Source organism: Artemia franciscana, chromosome 13 (genome assembly GCF_032884065.1).
Source record: "Artemia franciscana chromosome 13, ASM3288406v1, whole genome shotgun sequence".
NCBI classification, from domain to species: Eukaryota; Metazoa; Arthropoda; class Branchiopoda; order Anostraca; family Artemiidae; genus Artemia; species Artemia franciscana.
In genome coordinates this window covers 37144407-37163220 of record NC_088875.1, presented here as the reverse complement: position 1 = coordinate 37163220, position 18814 = coordinate 37144407, and the positions used below count along the sequence as shown (strand labels likewise).

General features: G+C 36.5%; 1 long non-coding RNA gene across 1 annotated transcript in view; it reads right to left on the bottom strand.

Annotated features, from left to right (window-relative positions):
* LOC136034887 (uncharacterized) overlaps positions 1-18814 on the bottom strand; it is a 102047-nt gene that overhangs the window by 1661 nt on the left and 81572 nt on the right. The window contains exon 8 of the long non-coding RNA XR_010619271.1: positions 14035-14215. This is a non-coding gene — a long non-coding RNA (uncharacterized LOC136034887). The remainder of the gene's footprint in view (positions 1-14034; positions 14216-18814) is intronic.

Below are 18814 nucleotides of genomic sequence, written 5' to 3'. Positions count from 1 at the left end.
GTGACCAGCTCCTTTGCTTAGGATAGATATAAAGCCATTAAGGCTCAATGAACAAAATCATCGTGGGGTTAAAAATCAATGCATAAGTTTCACGAAGAGAAATAATCATTAAGCAACAAGTTTCACGAAAAATATCAAGATGCAACAAGTTCCTCGAACAAAAAATCACAAGCAACAAGTTCCGTAAACAAAACCAGTTTCACTAGGAAAAAAATATTATACAAGTTTCACGAAGAGAGAAATCAACATGCAATAAGTTTCATATACAAAAATAAGCACACTACAAGTTCCATGAAATTAAAAAAGTTCCATCATGATTTGCTTATGGAGCCGGTCAGGGCTAGAACCGTGACCACCTTCTCCGCATCGAGAGCAAATTTGCTGGATAGCACAGGCAGTAGAAATATGACAAAAATTCTGGCAGTTCAAACAGCGCTTTGGAAGAAAGATAAGTTCCTCGATGGGGTACTGCTCCAAGTCAATTTTAGACGGGGCTTTTCGTGGCGAGGTTCAAATACTGGCGTTCTGGTTTTGCCACATTGATCAGCTTTTTCACAATTCGGTATAATTCTCTTAAGCACGTCACCATTAATATAAGCTGGAACAAACATACAAATGAAAGTGGGAGTTTTAAGGCTTAACGGTGTTTTAGGCAATTTTTCGTTAATAGATGTTGCTAGTACCGCTGCTTTAGATTTGTTCTTAGTTAATAGGCGCCATTCGTACTTTCCTCGACGGAGTTCAAAATCGTCATCATTCAAATCATCAGCACAAATATTCAACAGGAAGTTTTTCCTTTCTTCTGTGGTAACAACGGTAGGAGGAGGCTTTTTCAAGACTACTGAGTAAGACGGAGGAGAACGGGTAGACTCAGTACCTTTAGCAGCAACAGGGTTACCTTCTAGCCACGGTAATGGTTCCGGCCACGGTAATGGTTTCTGGTTCAAACGGTCAAGCAGGCCATTAAACTTACGATTCATCTCGTTGACGGTGGGAACTTCTTGGGGCTCAAAATAACAAACTGAGGAAGCTGTCTCTTTTCTGTGATACAGCGAGCGAGCATCTTCGCATTTCAATCAAGTTGTCCTCGTCCTATATATGTTTTATTACACGTTCTCCTAAGTCCAACTTGCGATGGATAATTTCCTTAGCTTCTAAAATCGCTTCCCGGCTGGAAAACTCGTGTCCTCTCCTTGTAAAAAGATTTATTTTTACACCTACTATCATAGCTCTTCAGATAAAGTTCAGTACTGCATTCCGCACTAGGTTTTCACCCATCACAAACAGGTTTTACAAGGGAAAAAATCAAATACCGACTTCTCTTGTCAAGAGTTGCACATTGGTCAATCCAAACCAGTAATGAAGGAAACTAGGAACAAGAGAAGCGTAAGGACCACCTCAACTATTCCTCGCCATTTACGGGTAACTTAATACCGGCGGGCACAATGCATCACTTGCGGGAGGTTCCTTCCCCTCTTCTGCTTTTTCCCAGTACACTTCTTAATGATATGACAACAAAGTGGTGCTACATGAAATTAAGAAAATGGATATTGTGTTTAAGAAAAAGATGGGGCTGGTGAAAATGCCCAAAGAGAAATACCTATCTTAGGAATTGGAGAAGTTTTCTCATTAACTAAAAATCTATCTTTAGGGCGAAGACATCAATATGAAGATAAACTCAAAATAATGCAGAAGCTTTATCCCATTAAAGGCAAAGAAGCAAACTCAGCCACTAATAACTTTTGCCCATTAAGGGCAAAGAAGCAAACTTAGCCACAAATAACTTTTGATGTAACGTAGATGGTCCACAAGTCGTCTTGTTTCTTTCCGTCGCGATATAAAAAAAGATTTTATGAAAACTATTTTAGTTTAGTCTTGAATAATGACTTAAGCAGACATCTGAATCAGATAAAAAAAAATATCAGAGTGGGAAGGACATACAAAGTGAAGCAGCATGCTAATATTGAAGGAATACGGCTTAAAAGCTGGTTCACTGGCGAAGTCCTCTAGGATACACAGCATTCGACAAGTATCGTCAAGACTTTGAATTGCCGTCCAACGATATGTACTGCAAATCATATAAACACTATTGAAGAAGTGAAACCCATTAAGATTGGAGACGCAGTTTTGGACGATGCCAAAAAGTATATAGACGAGCTCTATGATTTCATTGAAAAATTTGGGTCTTCTGAGCATCTAAACCATTGGAGTGAAATTAAAACGCAGATCAAAGAATCAGATGGTTACATAATGAAAACCAAAGAATTGCAATACGGTGCTAAAGTTGCCTGAAAGAAAGCTTCATCTTCGTACTCAAGGTAACAGAGGTTACCAGGACCTTGGTAACAGAGATAGTGAGTGCAGTTAGACCGACCAATTGTTGTCCAATAGACCCGTGGCCTGAAAAACCAGTGGCTATTCTACTTTTTTTGACAGTAGTTTTACTTTTTATAATGTACGTTACCGGCCTATTTACTGGCAATTTACCGTTTTAATGATTTTTTTTTTTAATTTTTCGTTACTGCCAAAGAGTTGGAATAAAATTATTTTAAATTTTCATCGACTTATTAAGCTATTTTAGGTGAAATTTTTTAAGTTTTCTCAGTAGCAATTTTAGTTACGAACATGCTAATGAATTTGGCAAATTGTATCTAATTCTTTATAAGCTATTTTAGGTGAAATTTTTTAAGTTTTCTCTGTAGCAATTTTAGTTACGAACATGCTAATGAATTTGGCAAATTGTATCTAATTCTTTACAAAAATAGCGACGAAGACCACACTGCTTTTCCATAACAAACAAAGACAGAGTAGAAACAATAGGGGGCAGATTTCCTGGCATTACTTAAAAATCGATCAGAAATTAATTTTTAAAAACGAGGTTTCTTCAACTTAGACTAAGGAGCAATATTAAAATTTAAAACGCACAGAAATTGTTACGTTTCCAAAGAGGATTGACCCCTCCTCAATACCTCACTAAAGTTTACGCTAAAGTTTAAATTTTGTCCTAATTTTACGAACGACTCCTGAAACACAAGGGTCGTTTTATTAGAACAATAGAAAGCTTCCGAGGAATCACAATAACAACGTGAAAACAGGTTTACGGCTCAAAGAGATAATGCCAAAAGAAAGCGTGCCAAGGAATCACAAGAGCAACGTGAAAATTATCGCCAGGCATTCAGGTACAGCCCAGTCGATGATTTTAGCTTGAGTAGATGTGTTCAAATCGGGACCATGAGTAAATTTTGTCCCTATTGCAAGGCCTTGAAATTTAATGGTTCTCCTGGACGTATCCAGTGGAAAAAGCTACAAGTATTTGATTGTCGTCATGTTGTCACAGCACAGGGAATGTTTGAAGCCATGTGTAACCACCTACAATACGCCACAAATGGTAGGATTCTTCGATCAGCAATAACGGTGTTTCCACCCCGTCAAACAGGAATATGTGACTTTCGTGCGTGGAATTCTGTTATGATTGATATGCATGTGTTCCCCAGGGGAAGACATACATATGAGTTCAACCTGACGGCACCCCTCTTGGAGATCCTTATAACTTTGAACTGATTCAGGCTGCTTAAAAGCTTGATTGGGATGGAAATGAGACGAGACAAGATATATTACCCCTTACAGTTTGGGCTGGTGATGGAGAAGCGCATTTCTTCGATATTCCAGAAGATTTGGTTCGTCAAGTACTGCTTCGTCACCCCAAATATGAAAATTTCACCGATCTTGGCAACAAGTGGCTCACCCTCCAGGGATTGCCATACTTAAAATTATACTGTGGTGGCTTAGAATTCAATGCAATACCCTTCAGTGGCTGGTACTCGGATTCAGAAATAGTATCACGTGATCTAGGAGATAAACATATATTCAAACATGCACCTGTGATGGCTAGTATCATGGGCCTGAACACAGAAACAAACGAAAGCAATTGGCGAGACTTGGCCGTCAGTGAGCTGGTTGTCGCTGTAGCGCATAGTTTTTGGGAAGCAAAAATCACCATAGTTGACCATCAGACAGCTTGCTTGCGAGACTTTTATTGAACATATCAAGAGCGAGTATGAAGAAAGAGGCGGATGTCCCAGAGATTGGGTTTGGGTCAACCCGCCTGGACCATTCACAACTCCAGTTTACCACCAGCAAGTTTTATTCTACTGAATCAAAGCCTTGTACGATTATCATGATCAGTCAAGGAAGACATATAATTTTGGGAATATAATTTTTTATTGTATTCCCAAAATTAGACAAAGACAAAATTAGACAAGACATATAATTTTGGGAAATATATCAGAGGAACGTTCGAAAAGAGAGAAATCGGTTACTTGAAGAGGTTTAGACAAATGGCGAGGGCAGCATTGTTCGCTCAAAGGATGTTTATGCGAACAATAAGAGCATGGCTAACGTTGGACATTCGAATGCAGGGATTTCTGCATTCTTAAAGCCATGGAAAAAACTCCAAACATGAGGTGATCGCCACACAAAAGATGTATCAATTAAACCCCACTGCTCCCGATGATGGATAAGCCTGATTCGACTGCTAGTTTGTTTTATCCAGTATATCCTCCCACTGAGGCTGGATTTAGGTGCTTTGGTTCAGTAGACCTGTCTGGTACGTTCGTTGCATGCTGTTTCTGGGGCTGTATCTTTGACATGTACCAAATGATTACCAGTGAGTTGCTGCTTTTGGTAGTTGGGGGACTCGCATTTCGCTAGCTCTGGTAATTTGTGACGTGTGATTTAACCAGTCAACAACTAATTGAATTTCAGCCGGATTAACTCTGTACCTGTTTGGAATAAATAACGAGTGAAATACTTTTGAACTTGTAATTGAAACTTGTTAGATAAATTTATAAACTTGTATATGGTTACGGCTTAAGGATTATTTATGGATTGTGGCTGTGAGTTAGTATTCAGCACTACTATCATCTCAGTCGTGCATTGAAATATTCGGATTACTTGCAAATCACTGGATTACTAGCCCCACTCAAAGATAAGTTATTATTTATTCTCATTGCATTCATTTAGCCAGTGTGGATCATTTCATAATTGTGCTTATTGAGAACTTCTCTGTGGATATACCTCTTTCACTTAATTGTTTTTGGACTGATGCCGAGCCGTGAGTGAAATTTGCTTATCATGGACAATTGGAATACCAGTACGCTTTATTATTGCCCAGTTTTGAATTTTGCTCAGCACAATCTCGATGAGGGGTTGGACCATCAGTCTATTGTGAAATACGCTAGTGATTTTTTCCCGTATGAAGATGTTCTTGGAGCTAAGAAACTTTTATATAGCAATTGCTTCGCAGATGAGCCTATACCTCGTCGTTCGGGATCCAGTGCTAAGAATAGTTCATTGTCGGACATTATCGCTACTCTTTCTCGCTGCTCTGCAGAAAATATTGATATTCCAGAGTTCGTGATCAAATCCCCCTCTGAAGTCCCTAGCATTCCGGCGTCAGCTTATTCTATCCTTACCGCCAAAGTCAACCAGTGCCTTGATCAGTTAAAACCGCTTGCTCACCTCAATAGTCCAACAACGTCTATTAATAGTTCTTTGGTCTCAGATAGTAAGGGGTACCAATCACAAACCCTCGTACGCCGTTGTTCTTAAATATCCGCCTCCAGAACTAAGAGACCCCGTTTCTCGCAAGAAAAGCTTGATTCTTTCGCCGGACATGACGGTATTGTGTCGGTAAAGTCCGATCCGGTAAGGAAAAGATGGGTTGTTGTTACGCGGGATAAAGTTTCCGCCAATTCTCTTGCCGCATCTGCTGTTGCGAGCTATCCAAATATTCTTGCTAAAGTGATTGATCGCAAACCTCTTGGAGTAATTAGGGGACTTCCCGATAGTGTTTCTAGCAGTATACTAATCTCCGCTATTCCTGGTCTTGTTGAGGCCAGCCAAATCGGCTCTTCTCATACATTCCGTTTAGAGTTCCTTGATTCCGCTGCACTAAAATATGCCATCGCTACAGGTCTGCGCTTGGGTTACGAGTCTTTTAAAATATCGGAATACAAAGAATTGCCCATTGTCTTAGATGCCAAAGTATCCATCATTCGTTAGCTCACTGCCCATGTGCCCCGAATGAGATGAAGTGCTCTAAATGTTCTGGATGCCATTCCAATACTAAAGACAATCCTTGCTTAGAGGCTCCGAAATGTGCCAACTGCGGCGAAGCTCATGTTTCCTATAGTATGAATTGCCCAGTGATAAAACGCGCTCTGAACTCTGCTCCAAAATGAACCAAGCCACTATTTTCAGTTTTGCTTCTCTTAATGTTAACGGCACAAAAGACAAAGACTTGTTAATTAATGAATTATTAGTCCATGACATAGTGTTCTTGCAAGAACATCTTTTGACCAAATCAAACGTTTCTAGCCTGAAGCGATCTTCTGTCCACCATTTCTTTTCGCAAGAGGCCAAGAAAACTAGAGGCCACCCTTCCGGTGGCCTAGCGATTTTTTTCCGTTCCCCATCAAAGCCCTCTGTGATTCATTGTGATGATAACATCTTAGCGATTCAATGTGACAGTACCGCCTTTATAAACGTTTACTTACCTTGCGATCGACGTTCTATAGCATCGTTCACATCTTTCGCTAAATGTTGCTCCAGTTTAAAGTCTCTACTCGAAAGTCTACGTTTGAAAGACCTAAATTGGGTTTTAGCTGGTGACCTTAACTGTGACATTCTTGGTACCTCTGATAGATCAATCCTCTTGCTAGAATCCCTTCCTAGCATATATCACGTTGCAGTTAAGAGCCTCCCATTCACGTATATTCATAACAGAGGCTGTTCAAAATCGAACCTGGATCACGTGATCTCTTCCAGTTCCAGCTTAATATCATCGATTGTCAGGGTGGACGAAGAGAAGATTGACGACGATCACCTTATTCTTAGCTGTAATTTGTCCTGTGAGCTATCTGGCAAAATACTTTCGGCTCAGCCGAAGTGGCATACGAAGTTGAATTGGGATCGTGCTAATGTCCCACTATACCTTGCTACGCTAACTGCTTTACTCTCGACCATAAAAGTGCCATATCACCTGCTGCAAACGTCAGTTTCCTCGCCTTCAAGTACAGTTGACCTAAATTTCTATTATTGTCAAATCGTCCATTGCCTTAAATCAGCTTCCAAAGCTGCAGTGCCTGTGGATAAAGTTAGGATTGGTACAAGAAAGCCTAATTGGAACGTTGATCCTGAAGTAAAACGTGCTAAGCAAAAAGCCAAATTTTGGCTACGTATGTGGATATCATGTGACCGACCATCTTCCGGAGCTGTTTTCTCTGTGAAACAAAAGCGTAAGCTTGAATATAAGGCAAGTTTGAAGAGGGCACGCTTGAATGCATGGCCAGGCCCCACCGATAAGGCCTCCTGGAATAAGGTTATTAATAGAGAGAAATGCTCCCCATCTACCCTATCTTGTCTCCAGCTAGTTAATTTTGTTGATCATTATAGGCGTGTGTTCAGTGTATTTAACAGTTTTCTTCAGTCTTTTTATTATAAGTTGCTTAAACCGCTTTTACCATACCGTCTCCTGCAGGCTCATGTCCAGCCTGTAGCAATATCTGAAATTCACCGGGCTTTAAGAAAAATTAAGCGTTCAAATAGCCTTGATAGTGACGGCCTTTCTTACCGATTTTTTGCTTATGATTGTCCTGCTCTACTTAACCATCAACAAATATTTTTCCAGTCTTGCTTAGCAGAGTCGCTTGTTCCTGATAGCTTCCTTTGTGGCCGTGTAACGTCTATTCAAAAGCGAGGCAAGGACCCCACGTCATGTGTGAATTATCGTCCCATTACAGTAGCGTGTTTCTTAAGTAAGTTGCTTGAACATTTGTTACTACCAGAAATTGAGTCGAATTGTGATTTTACGCCTTTTCAATTTGGTTTTCGAAAAAGTTTCGGTTGCTCCCATGCACATCATGTTTTAAGCCGACTCATGAAAGATGCCGTAAAAGCTAAAATGTCTTTACACTGTCTTACTGTTGATATTTCTGGAGCTTTCGACAATATTGTGCACTCTCAGGCTCTATTTTCCCTTGCGTCTTCAGGTGTTAATCCTTCCGTACTAAGTTTATTGTCTTCTTGGTATTCAAAGTCTAAAATTCAAGTTACCTGGAATGGCCAAATATCTGACCCGGTAAAAATTAATAAGGGAGTTCGGCAAGGTGCCGTATTGTCTCCTAGTATATTTAAATGCGTGCTTGCATCGTGCCTGCGTCCCCTTAGAAGTTGTTTTTTACGGTAATACTGGTTTGTCTTCTATTGCATATGCAGATGACGTTCTTCTTGTTGCCCGGACTCGCCGTGGATTGCTTTCTAATTTTACTATATTAACCAATGATCTATCTAAGATTGGACTGTCAGTTAATGCGTCTAAATGCGAGTTTATTTGTTTTAATAGCCCTTATGAGGTCGCTCCGTTCGTTACTGGGATTGCAGTTCTACCATGTTCTTCTTTAGTTAGTTGGCTTGGTCTGTGTTTCGGCCCAACACTTTCCGCTACCTGTTCATCCCTAGTGAATCAAGCCGTGAAAAACCTACGCGTCACTTACGGAAAAATATCCCCAAACAAAAGCCGTTACAACCGCAACGGTTTGTGCATGATTTATAACGCTTATTGCGCCCCTGTGCTTTTGTTTTTATCAGGCATGGCTCATCTGTTTCGTAAGAAAGATCGACATACTCTACGTACGGCTTATATCAGATATTGCAAATTCCTCCTGCGGCTTCCTAGATGGCACCGAAACAAAAAAATTATTGCTCGATTTGGTTTAGTAGATGTGCCTTCTCGGATTCGGTCTTCCAGTGATGATCTATGTAAAAAGACTGTCAACTTTATTCATGTTTATGACCCTCTGCAGCCTTTTTTCCATATAGATACTGGTTGATTAGTCCATAGTGTCTTTTGTTAGTTTGAATTTTGTTTTCTACGCTGTTTATCGTATTTGTTTTTGTTTATTTATTTATAATACTCCGTACTTTGTGTTTTTTATACTTTACGGGTAATAAAGTTCATTCATTCATTATCCTCAAATGTTGTGATTTACTAACTTTAGGTATATTTTATTAAAACTTGTTTTAAAGGGTTACTGGAACTCTACTGACAGCACAAAATGTAATTTGGATCGTGATTGAGGATCCATAAAGAAGCCCACCAAGTTTCAACCAGTCGATGACATAAAAGAGTATTTTGGAGATAAAGTTGGACTTTACATCGATTGGGTGGGGTTCTATGCTTGTATGTTGATTCCTGCGTCTGTTGTTGGCCTATTTTACCTCATTTATGGTTTGGCAAGTCTGGACTACAAAATACCAAGGTGAGAGTTTTAGGTTTAAAATACCATTTTATATTTGTTTTTAGTCTCTCATTATGGTTGTCTTGTATTTCATATTGTGTCAAAATTCCTATTGTATTGTGTTTTATTTTCTATTGTATTATGCCAGGGCAACCAAAGAGCATTTAGGCAAGTCTTTAATACTCGCTGTGACAACATACGGTAGTATACCACGACCTGAGAGCAAAATTAATCTATTGTGTTTCAGTTTTACTGAACACTCCGAAATTCAAAACTTTAGTTTTATCCTTGTCGACGAGTCAGGCCTTCTCTTGAGAGTGACATTATCCCATCCCAATTATTTGTTTTGACTATAATTAGTAGCTGAAGAAAAATTGAAGTTGATGCAGTTTTATCAATTGGACAATTAAACGGTAGGAATGGAGCATTCAAAATCCTTCACTGGGTTTTTCCTGTAACGGGTTTTGAGCAGTAGGAAAATTTGGCCGTTAGGTCATCAAAGGTAGAATTACCTGGTTTGCAGCAGCTTTATTTTATGAGGTTCAGCCATATAAAACAGCATCCCTATGAAATATTAAGCAAAAAAAAAACAAGTATTTTTTTAAATGAAAGTAAGGAGCGACATTAAAACTTAAAACGAACAGATATCTCCGTAGATGAAAGGGGCTTTTCCTCCTCAACGCCCCACTCTTTACGCTAAAGTTTGACTTTTTCTCTTAACTCTACTTTTTAAAACAGCAAAAAACTTTAGCATTAAGAGCGGGACGTTGAGATGGAAAAGCCCCTTTCATATAAGGAATAATTTATGTTCGTTTAAAGTTTTAATGTTGCTCCTTACTTTCATTTAAAAAAACGTTTTTTTTTCTTTAATTTCTGGACGTTTTTGAGTTAATGCATGTTTTGATCTTGGCTCTCCGTACATAAATATTTAAAGCGACATTTGCATATTAATTTTTATTTGGCTAAATGGCTTTTTCATAGTTTTAATCGGAAGATTTTGAGAGAAAAGGAGCAAGGGAGGAGGCCTAGTTGCCCTCTAATTTTTGATTACTTAAAAAAGCGACTATAAGTTTTTACGAACCTTTTCATAAGCAAAAAATATACGTAACTTATCAATTAACTTACGTAGCCAACTTCTATATTCGTATGTTTTTATTGCGTATATGAGGGAGCTCACCCCTCGTCGATACCTCGCTCTTCACACTAAAGCTTCAATTTTGTCCCAATTACCTAAGAATAACCCCTGAATTACAAAGACCGCAGAATAAATAGTTGAAATTACTAAAAATACATTAGCGTAAAGAGCAAGGTATTACGAGGAGCTAAACCCCTCATATGCGTAATAATTTCTTTTCGTTTTAAGTTTTAATGCTGTTCCTCACTTTCAGTAGAAAACTTGTCATATTTATTTTTTCATTGTTTTTTTAAATAATGCTAGAAAATCCAGCGCCCCCTCCATTGAAAGTCTCTCCCCCATGAGCAGTTCCTCAATGGAAAGATCCACCCACGTAATCCCCACCCCCGCAGACAAAAAAATCCCCCTGAAAATGACTGTGCACTTCCCAGTAACCATTACTATATGAAAACACAGGTCAAAGTTTGTAAGTTGCAGCCCCTCCCACAGGGACTGCAGGGGAGTAAGTCGTCCCCAAAAACATAGTTATTAGGTTTCTTGACTATGGTGAATAAAATGGCAATCTCAGAATTTTGATCTGGTGACTTTGGGGAAAAAAGTAGCGTGGGAGGGGGTCTAGGTGCCCTCCAATTTTTTCGGCCACTTAAAAAAGGCACTAGAACTTTGAATTTCCGTTAAAATGAGAACTTTCACGACATTCTAGGACCACTGAGTCGCTGCGATCACCCCCGGGAAAAAAACAACAGAAAAACAAATAAACACGCATCCGTGATTTGTCTTCTGGCAAAAAAAGCGAAATTCTACATTTCTGTAGATAGGGGCTTGAAGCTTCTACAACAAGGTTCTCTGATACGGTGAATCTGATGGTGTGATTTTCGTTAAGATCGTATGAATTCTAGAGGGTGTTTCCTCCTGTTTTCAAAAATGAGGCAAATTTTCTCAGGCTCGTAACTTTTGATTGGTAAAACTAATCTTGATAAAACTTATATTTTTAAAATAACAGCATTAAAATGCGATTCTTTTTATGTAGCTGTTGGTATCAAAATTCCATTTTTTGAATTTCGATTACTATTGAACCGGATCGCTTCTTACTACAGTTCGTTACCACGAACTGTTTGATTTGACCAAGGTTGTCATAGGATTGCTTCAAACAAATATCCGAAGTTTTGATGAGCCTTAATACCGAAATGCAGCTCTCATTTTTTGTATATTTCTAAAATGGAAATGAAAAAATAACCTTAAATCATCAGAAAGAGAATTTCATTGACAAACCAGACGCTGGAAAACCAACACTAAGAGGTAACAGAGGATTTAAGAAACTTCACAGAGTCAAATAAACAACGTTTCTGGCAATTCAGCACTTTGTTTATATCTTGTCTAAGTGTAAATAATGTGTAATATTTGACTTATATTTGACAATACCAGACATATATCTATGAATGGGTATAAGTCAATATTTTAGTAATTGCTATATTTTTTCTTCAACTGGCAACACCTATTAGTTGCTGTCCAATTTACACCTTCCTGGCCTAAATAAAACCCAAATGATTTCTAACTACCTTAAAGATACATCAATTTATCGATTAGCTATGTCTTTGCTGGGAGTGATTTCGGTTAACCATTTTGTTTTGTTTTCAGTCAAGAAATATGTGATATGTCAAAAAGCGTTCCGATGTTTCCTTTTGTGAAAAACTATTGGCTACAGTCTGACATATGTCTGTAGTCAAAATTCTCTCACCTTGTTGATAACGACTGCACAATGTTCTTGGCGATTTTCATGTCTTTGTCGGGTAAGTCCATTTGTCAATAATTAAGAATCAAGAATAGTGTATCTTTCAAAGTAAATAATAAAAAGTACTACGCCATAATGTCTTAAGTTCCTCTTTTGTGAAAAATAAGAGCATGGCTAACGTTGGACATTCGAGTGCGGGGATTTTTGCATTCTTAAAGCCATGGAGAAAATTCCGAACATGAGATAATTGACGCACAAAATATGTATCAATTAAACCCCACTGCTCCCGATGATAGATAAGCCATACAAACTGGAAGGATATCGCGCTACAAGATAACTAAGAGTTGGTCTCTTGCCTATAACAATATCCAGTCCCTATTGTAAATAAATATTGCTAATGTAAGGTTGGGCGGCTATGACACAATGAATCATGTTTCTTCACTTATGTTTGGCGCAGCCATGTATCAGAAATATATGAGGTGGCAGAAAAATCAATGTAAAATCAGACCCCTAATAATTACAGAGTAGTTAGCTATTTTATACATGGGTTTTCTTGCATTCACCGCCACAACACTATAATTAGTGGTGAAGTATTAATCCTTCAATACTGCTGATTATGTATTATTTACAATTTTGTTATTAATATCGAATTTCTGATATCGAACTAATTTCGGATAACGCTTGAAGCAGTAACTCAAAGAAGTAGAACATCTACCACACATATGGTGGTGCTCCGACAAGAACCATGAACAATTAAATAAATTTAAATACATTAAATTTGATACTGCAATAGATAATAATGAAATCGCCAAAGTTAACCAATGTTCATTGCAACCCAAAAAATGCCAGTCTTGAGTGGGAGTCAATGGGTGATATTGGTGCATCAATAACATCATTTGACATAAAAAGAATATGACATGTTGATCTAAACTTGTTATGAACAATAAAATACTTAATAAAAGAACAAACTATTCCCTATAATACTGCTACAGATTAAAAACAACCAATAATAAGCAGTGTAGCCCTTATAGTAAAGGAAGTCACCCTGCCCCAGTCCTCAACAATAAAATTCAGCTTAGATTGTTGGCAATTTATCTTTTTTTTTACCAAAAACAACATTAATGGGTAGTGTTGTTTTTATTAAATATAAAAATTACTAAATTTATTATATTTAGTGAATATATCACTCTTTAGTAGGCTGCGACTATCGCTGTGGCAATAATAGTAGATATGTATTAGGATGCAGTTGATAGATATCATTGTACAAGTGTCATATGCTTGTATGGACTTTTAACCGCGATTGCTGTGTTTTCGACTCTTATTCTCAATCCCATTCTATGTGTATACTTTATAAATATTTCTTTTTATTGATGGGTTGAGTTTCCAGGGTAAGAAAATCCGATGTAGACATGAAAAAGCACGGAGAATCAGCTATATACATAGAAGAGAATAAATCAAATGCAGGAGAAACTATTGAACTAATGTGATGAAGAAAATAATAACAATAATAATGAAAAATTGCCACTTTAAGACTTTTTTGGAGCCCTATTTCGAATTTTTTTTCAATAGTCCCGCAATTATCTAGTTTTAATTAGTTAGTCATTTTTTCTTAAAATAATGCTTTCCTCTCACACAATGCAGACCCACAAAACCAACAGACATTTCATATATTACCATGATATATGGCTACAATATAGTATGTTCTGGAAAAAATTCAAAGATAACAACATTTGTATTTGGAAATAGCATTTAATTGGGTATAAATTGACATATTTTAGTCCTATAAGTAAAATTCACAAGTGTTTTTTTTTTACCTCATTATGTTTCCCTAATGAGGAATTGCCTTCAAAAATTTTGAAATTACTTACTTTTACTGATATAAATAGTTATTCTTGTTCAATTCTGTGTGTTCAACCGAGCAGATCGTTCCAAATATCTCATCTTCTGCTAACATGTGCCTATGTATTATTTACAAATGGTGAAACATATAGCCAAAATTGTAAATCTCCAAAAAAGTCTAACTTCCACTCAAACGGAAAGCAAAGCTGACTAGAATAAATTAAATGAGCTAAGTGATGAAGATCAAAAATAGCGTGATATCTATTGGAAGTAGTAAACTGAGTAAGTCAACTGAAGGAAATAGGAAGATCATGTGAGTTACGTTTAAAAACAAAGTAAGAATTCTGCTAAAAGTTTATAATCACTTGGGTGCATGGGAGGGGAAAATAAGTCTCCTGTAGGTATTTTCGAATTCTAAACAACCTTATTATTATGTACAAATAACAGTTTAGTAGGGATAAATCCTCTTATTTGACAGTGAAAACAATAACAAAATCTCTGGCTATTTCGGTCCCATATACATTGACCGTCTTCAACACATATACTGAAGACGGTCGGTATGTTTTACTGAAAATAAAACTTTTTAATTAACCTAGAAAAAACATCTTTTTGATTAAGTATAATATCTGTTTGTTTTTTTTTCAAATTTAGTTCATTGTTCATTATAATTTCAGTTATTGTTTTTGTTCTACTTCCGACATAGCTTCACTTTCAACTTTGGTTTAGAAGACTTCTTTTTATTAATTTTATGGAAGAGTAGGAAATAATCAGAGTGTTAGCTAAAGGAGGCTTAGCTTTCATTCTCCCTGTGAATACTCTGTTGTAAAGGGAGGTTTGGAAAGAGGTTATTAATGTCATTAGCATTTTTTTAAATTACCGTTTCTTTTTCAGATGTTCCTAAAGCGCCAAAAATAAGCAAGGTTCAGTACAACGTAAGAAGTGAAAGTGTTGAATGGGAGGCCATAAGTGATGATGTTACCCCAATTACAATATTTGAAATCAAGAGTTCGGTTTACAATTATTCTTCTAAGAATCGTTTGTGTCATGATTCGGTGAGAACTTTTTATTCATGACTGTTGACCATAGTTTATCAACGTAATTTTTTTGTCAGGTAAATGAAAATAACAGTTTTTCAGTGTTATAGTAAATTGAATCGAAAAATGTTGCTTCCGATGTTAATGTTATATCTCTAAATTATGAGTTTAATTTTTCAATATCTTATAATACTTTTGAAGGGGATATGTACATGTCATAGGTACGTGATTGATGTAACCGTAATGGATCCGCTCAATTGGAGGAGGGAGGTAATTCTGAAAAATTTGAAAAAATGAGGTATTTTTAACTCACGAAAGAGTGATCGGATCTTAATGAAATTTCATATTTAGAAGGACCTCGTAACTCAGATGTTTTATTTCAAATCCCGACCGAATCCAGTGTCATTGGGGAGGGGGGTCATCCTGTGGATGTATTTTCTTCTTTTTTTTTATTATCCGCTTAAGCAAAAAAGAAGGCAAATGAACATTGTTCCTTAGTACTTTGTGTTTGCTGCTAATACCAATAGTGTTTGCAAACCACTTAATAGACAATTCAATTGATAGGTGTCTCTTCTCGAAGCAATTTTTCTATTAACGTGAGTTTCCCAGGAGTGTTCATCTTAGAGGCAAGTTTTTGGGGTTCTCATTCACTGAAAGTGAGGTTTCTTAGCTACAATGCGTCTAAATATTAGTTTTTAATGTTGCAAAGGCTCTTCTTGTCGTTTGAAATAATTTTTTAATTGAAATTTACTGCCTGAAATGTTCTCATCAGTTCTCGTCTAAGTGAGTGTAAGGAGTTACTAGTTTAAAAAAGCATGCATACCATCTGATTACTTGTGCTAGGTTTCGTGGCATAAGAAGCGCTCGAAGATGCACACCAGGTAGAGGAAAGTAATATGTATCTTTAAAACTAAAATATTTGTCCTCATAAGTTTGAATAAAGTAAAGAAAACCCTAAATAAAATATGAGATAAAAGTCTGAAAACAGTATACCGAAAAGGAAATTAAAATGAAGTAACAACGGATATTAAAACATAAATGAACAAATATTGTACTGCAAATAAGAAAGGCCAAGGATACGTCGAGGATACATGGACTGTTCTTTGTACTAGTTTTTATTGTTCCCAATAAGACTTTTTCATTATTCATTTTGTTTTAAATAGTAAAATTTATGGTTCGTTTTTAGGGGAAAACAATTAACAGAACACCTTTTATTATAGTTTTTATCAAATTTAAATTTATCATTTGATATAACTATTATACATATTATATAATATAATAATTTTTACGATAATTACTAATTTTATTGCACTGAAACAAAAGATTCCTGTTAAGCAGTAATAAAAGTTATAGGACCGAATTTATTATAATGTTTAAAGGACTTCAAAAACCTTAGCCTAAAGAAGAGATGGATGGGGATTGAAAAATAAGATCTTGTTTTTATTTGCATTTAATGCACTCAAATTAGCTATAAAATCTCTGGACAATAATTAAATTGTCAACAATCTACCAAATGAAAGTCGTGTCTTTGAGTATATTTTGTTAATTTTATACTCCATTAAAAGACAGGACAGACTTGTTGACACAAGGAGCTATTGTAAGACGCTACGTGTTCTGGCCATAAGGCCAAGGATAGACCCTAATCCCCTCCAAATATCTGGTATCCAAGTAGTTTTATAAACCTAATTTTGTTTGTTAAAACTATAAGCTTCTCAACACATTTTTTACATTTAATATCTTATACAATTCCCAATAGTGGGAGTCCCCATATAGAATTAGCTAAAAAACAGTTTTGCTCAGTTATTTTCGTAAAGTTAATAAAACAGAAAACATTATTTGTAAAAATAAAACGAGCAATTTATAAATTTAATAGTGAAATTAAAATCTTACCGATTCTTTCATAAAGTTGTTTCAAAATTTTGCTCGATGGCGTAACATCGAAAATTACCGTAAAGACCCAGAGGCAATATTTGGATTAATTTCGTCCGAGGCAAAAAACGTACCTCCCGACTCGAATGAGTTATCCCAGCGTCTTCAATAGCACTCTACTCCTGGAGAAAACAGTTCTAGGTTCAAATCTTTCTTGTTCTTCTCAACTTTGTATTGTAATCGAGTTGTTTTTAATGTTTTGTATACACTTGCTTCGAAAGGGTTTTGTGGGGTCCCTTTTCTTTGAATTCTAATTACTTTTCCATTGTTTTTAGAAATTTCTATTCCACTAGTAGTCAAAGTTTGACCCATAATCCATGCAAGTAACCTTGTATCTTGATTTTGGTTTGTCCATTTTGTCTAGTCAGGCTTAAGTTGAATTTACCCAAACGATCAGACATAAATAAACTATATGCGAGTATACAAAGATTTTTAAGGCGAGTTGCTAGGCTATCAGTCAAATCCCTTGAAACCTGGTTTGAGTTAAACGAAACTGTCTGCGATATTTCTTATATGCCCTTTTAATGCTTGCATGTACATAATCTTTCTGTCTTATTGAAACTCCCCCAAAATGTTTCAACTTAATACCCTTAGTGTTATTAGTTACAGTAACTATAGAAGTAGCATTAAAAGTATACATGCATTGTCTTTTGGCTAGTTCAAAATCCGTCAAAACTTACCCTGAAAATCTAACTTAATAATGTAAGTCGTTGTTGTGCTATTGCTTTGTCACCCTTATGGCAATCTACATTATTATAGTTTGTTTTGATTCAGTTCAACATCTGACTAATTATTGATAGAAAACCTTAATACCCTTCGCTTGTGTAGTAGCAGTAGTAGCATTCACAAAGCACCTTTCTTGTATTTTCAACATCCCCTTAAACATACAATGAAATTTCCAACTCAGTACTATCAACCGGTCCTGAAGCATTGCTGACATTGAAAACCTATAGGGGTGTAGTGTGTTTCAGTTTATTTCAACACAGTTTCAATTGTACCCAAACTTTTCGCATCAATATTCTTAGTTTGACAGTAGCACTAGTAGTTATAGCAGTAGAAGTCGGAGTAGAGTTAAAAGTAGTAGTCTTAGCTTTAGTAGCAGTAAGAGTAATAGCAGTAGTAGCTGTAGGACTAGAAAAGCAGTATTGTAAAATGAATATTGTCTATTGGTTTAATTCGACATGTCCCACAACACGCCTTGTAAGTTTTAATTTTCACTCAAAACTATTTGTAAGATATTGCTGATATGCTCTTTGGACAACCAGCGTCATCCGTTAAGGCAGGACAGACTCTCAAAGAATCTTCCTATGCCTCCCATGTTAAACATTGGTAGTTTGCCTGACGTTCCTAAATTAGTGATTTTGGCGGTTTTTATGTCAATAGAAATAAAAAAAATTGGGTGGATCTTTTAATCTAATAAAATCTTAGAGCTGACAATTATTTTTTTATAATTCCAAAATAATTATAAAACCTGTTTCGGGTTTGCATTTTAGATTGCTATGCTTGACATTGTTGTTGTGGGGTATCAAAAATAGAGCAAAAAATTTTCTATTCAACAATCAGAAAATTATTTCTACAATATATACCTCCTGGCTGCAGTCCCTTCAAATGCTTTACATATTTGTGTTCCGAAGTAAAAAATTCCCCTAAAAAGGTTAGATTGAGCTGTAATCGGAGCATCTAAGAATGCATAAATTGCACCAAGGGACTAACAACTCGGATTGTTCAGGAGCGATTCAGTCAAGCATTAATTAGTTGTAACCTGTTTAAACAGAGTATAGAGAAGAAGTAGGGTGCAGACACCAAACTGCCGATTAAAAGATATAAGAAAATTGTATTGTATAAA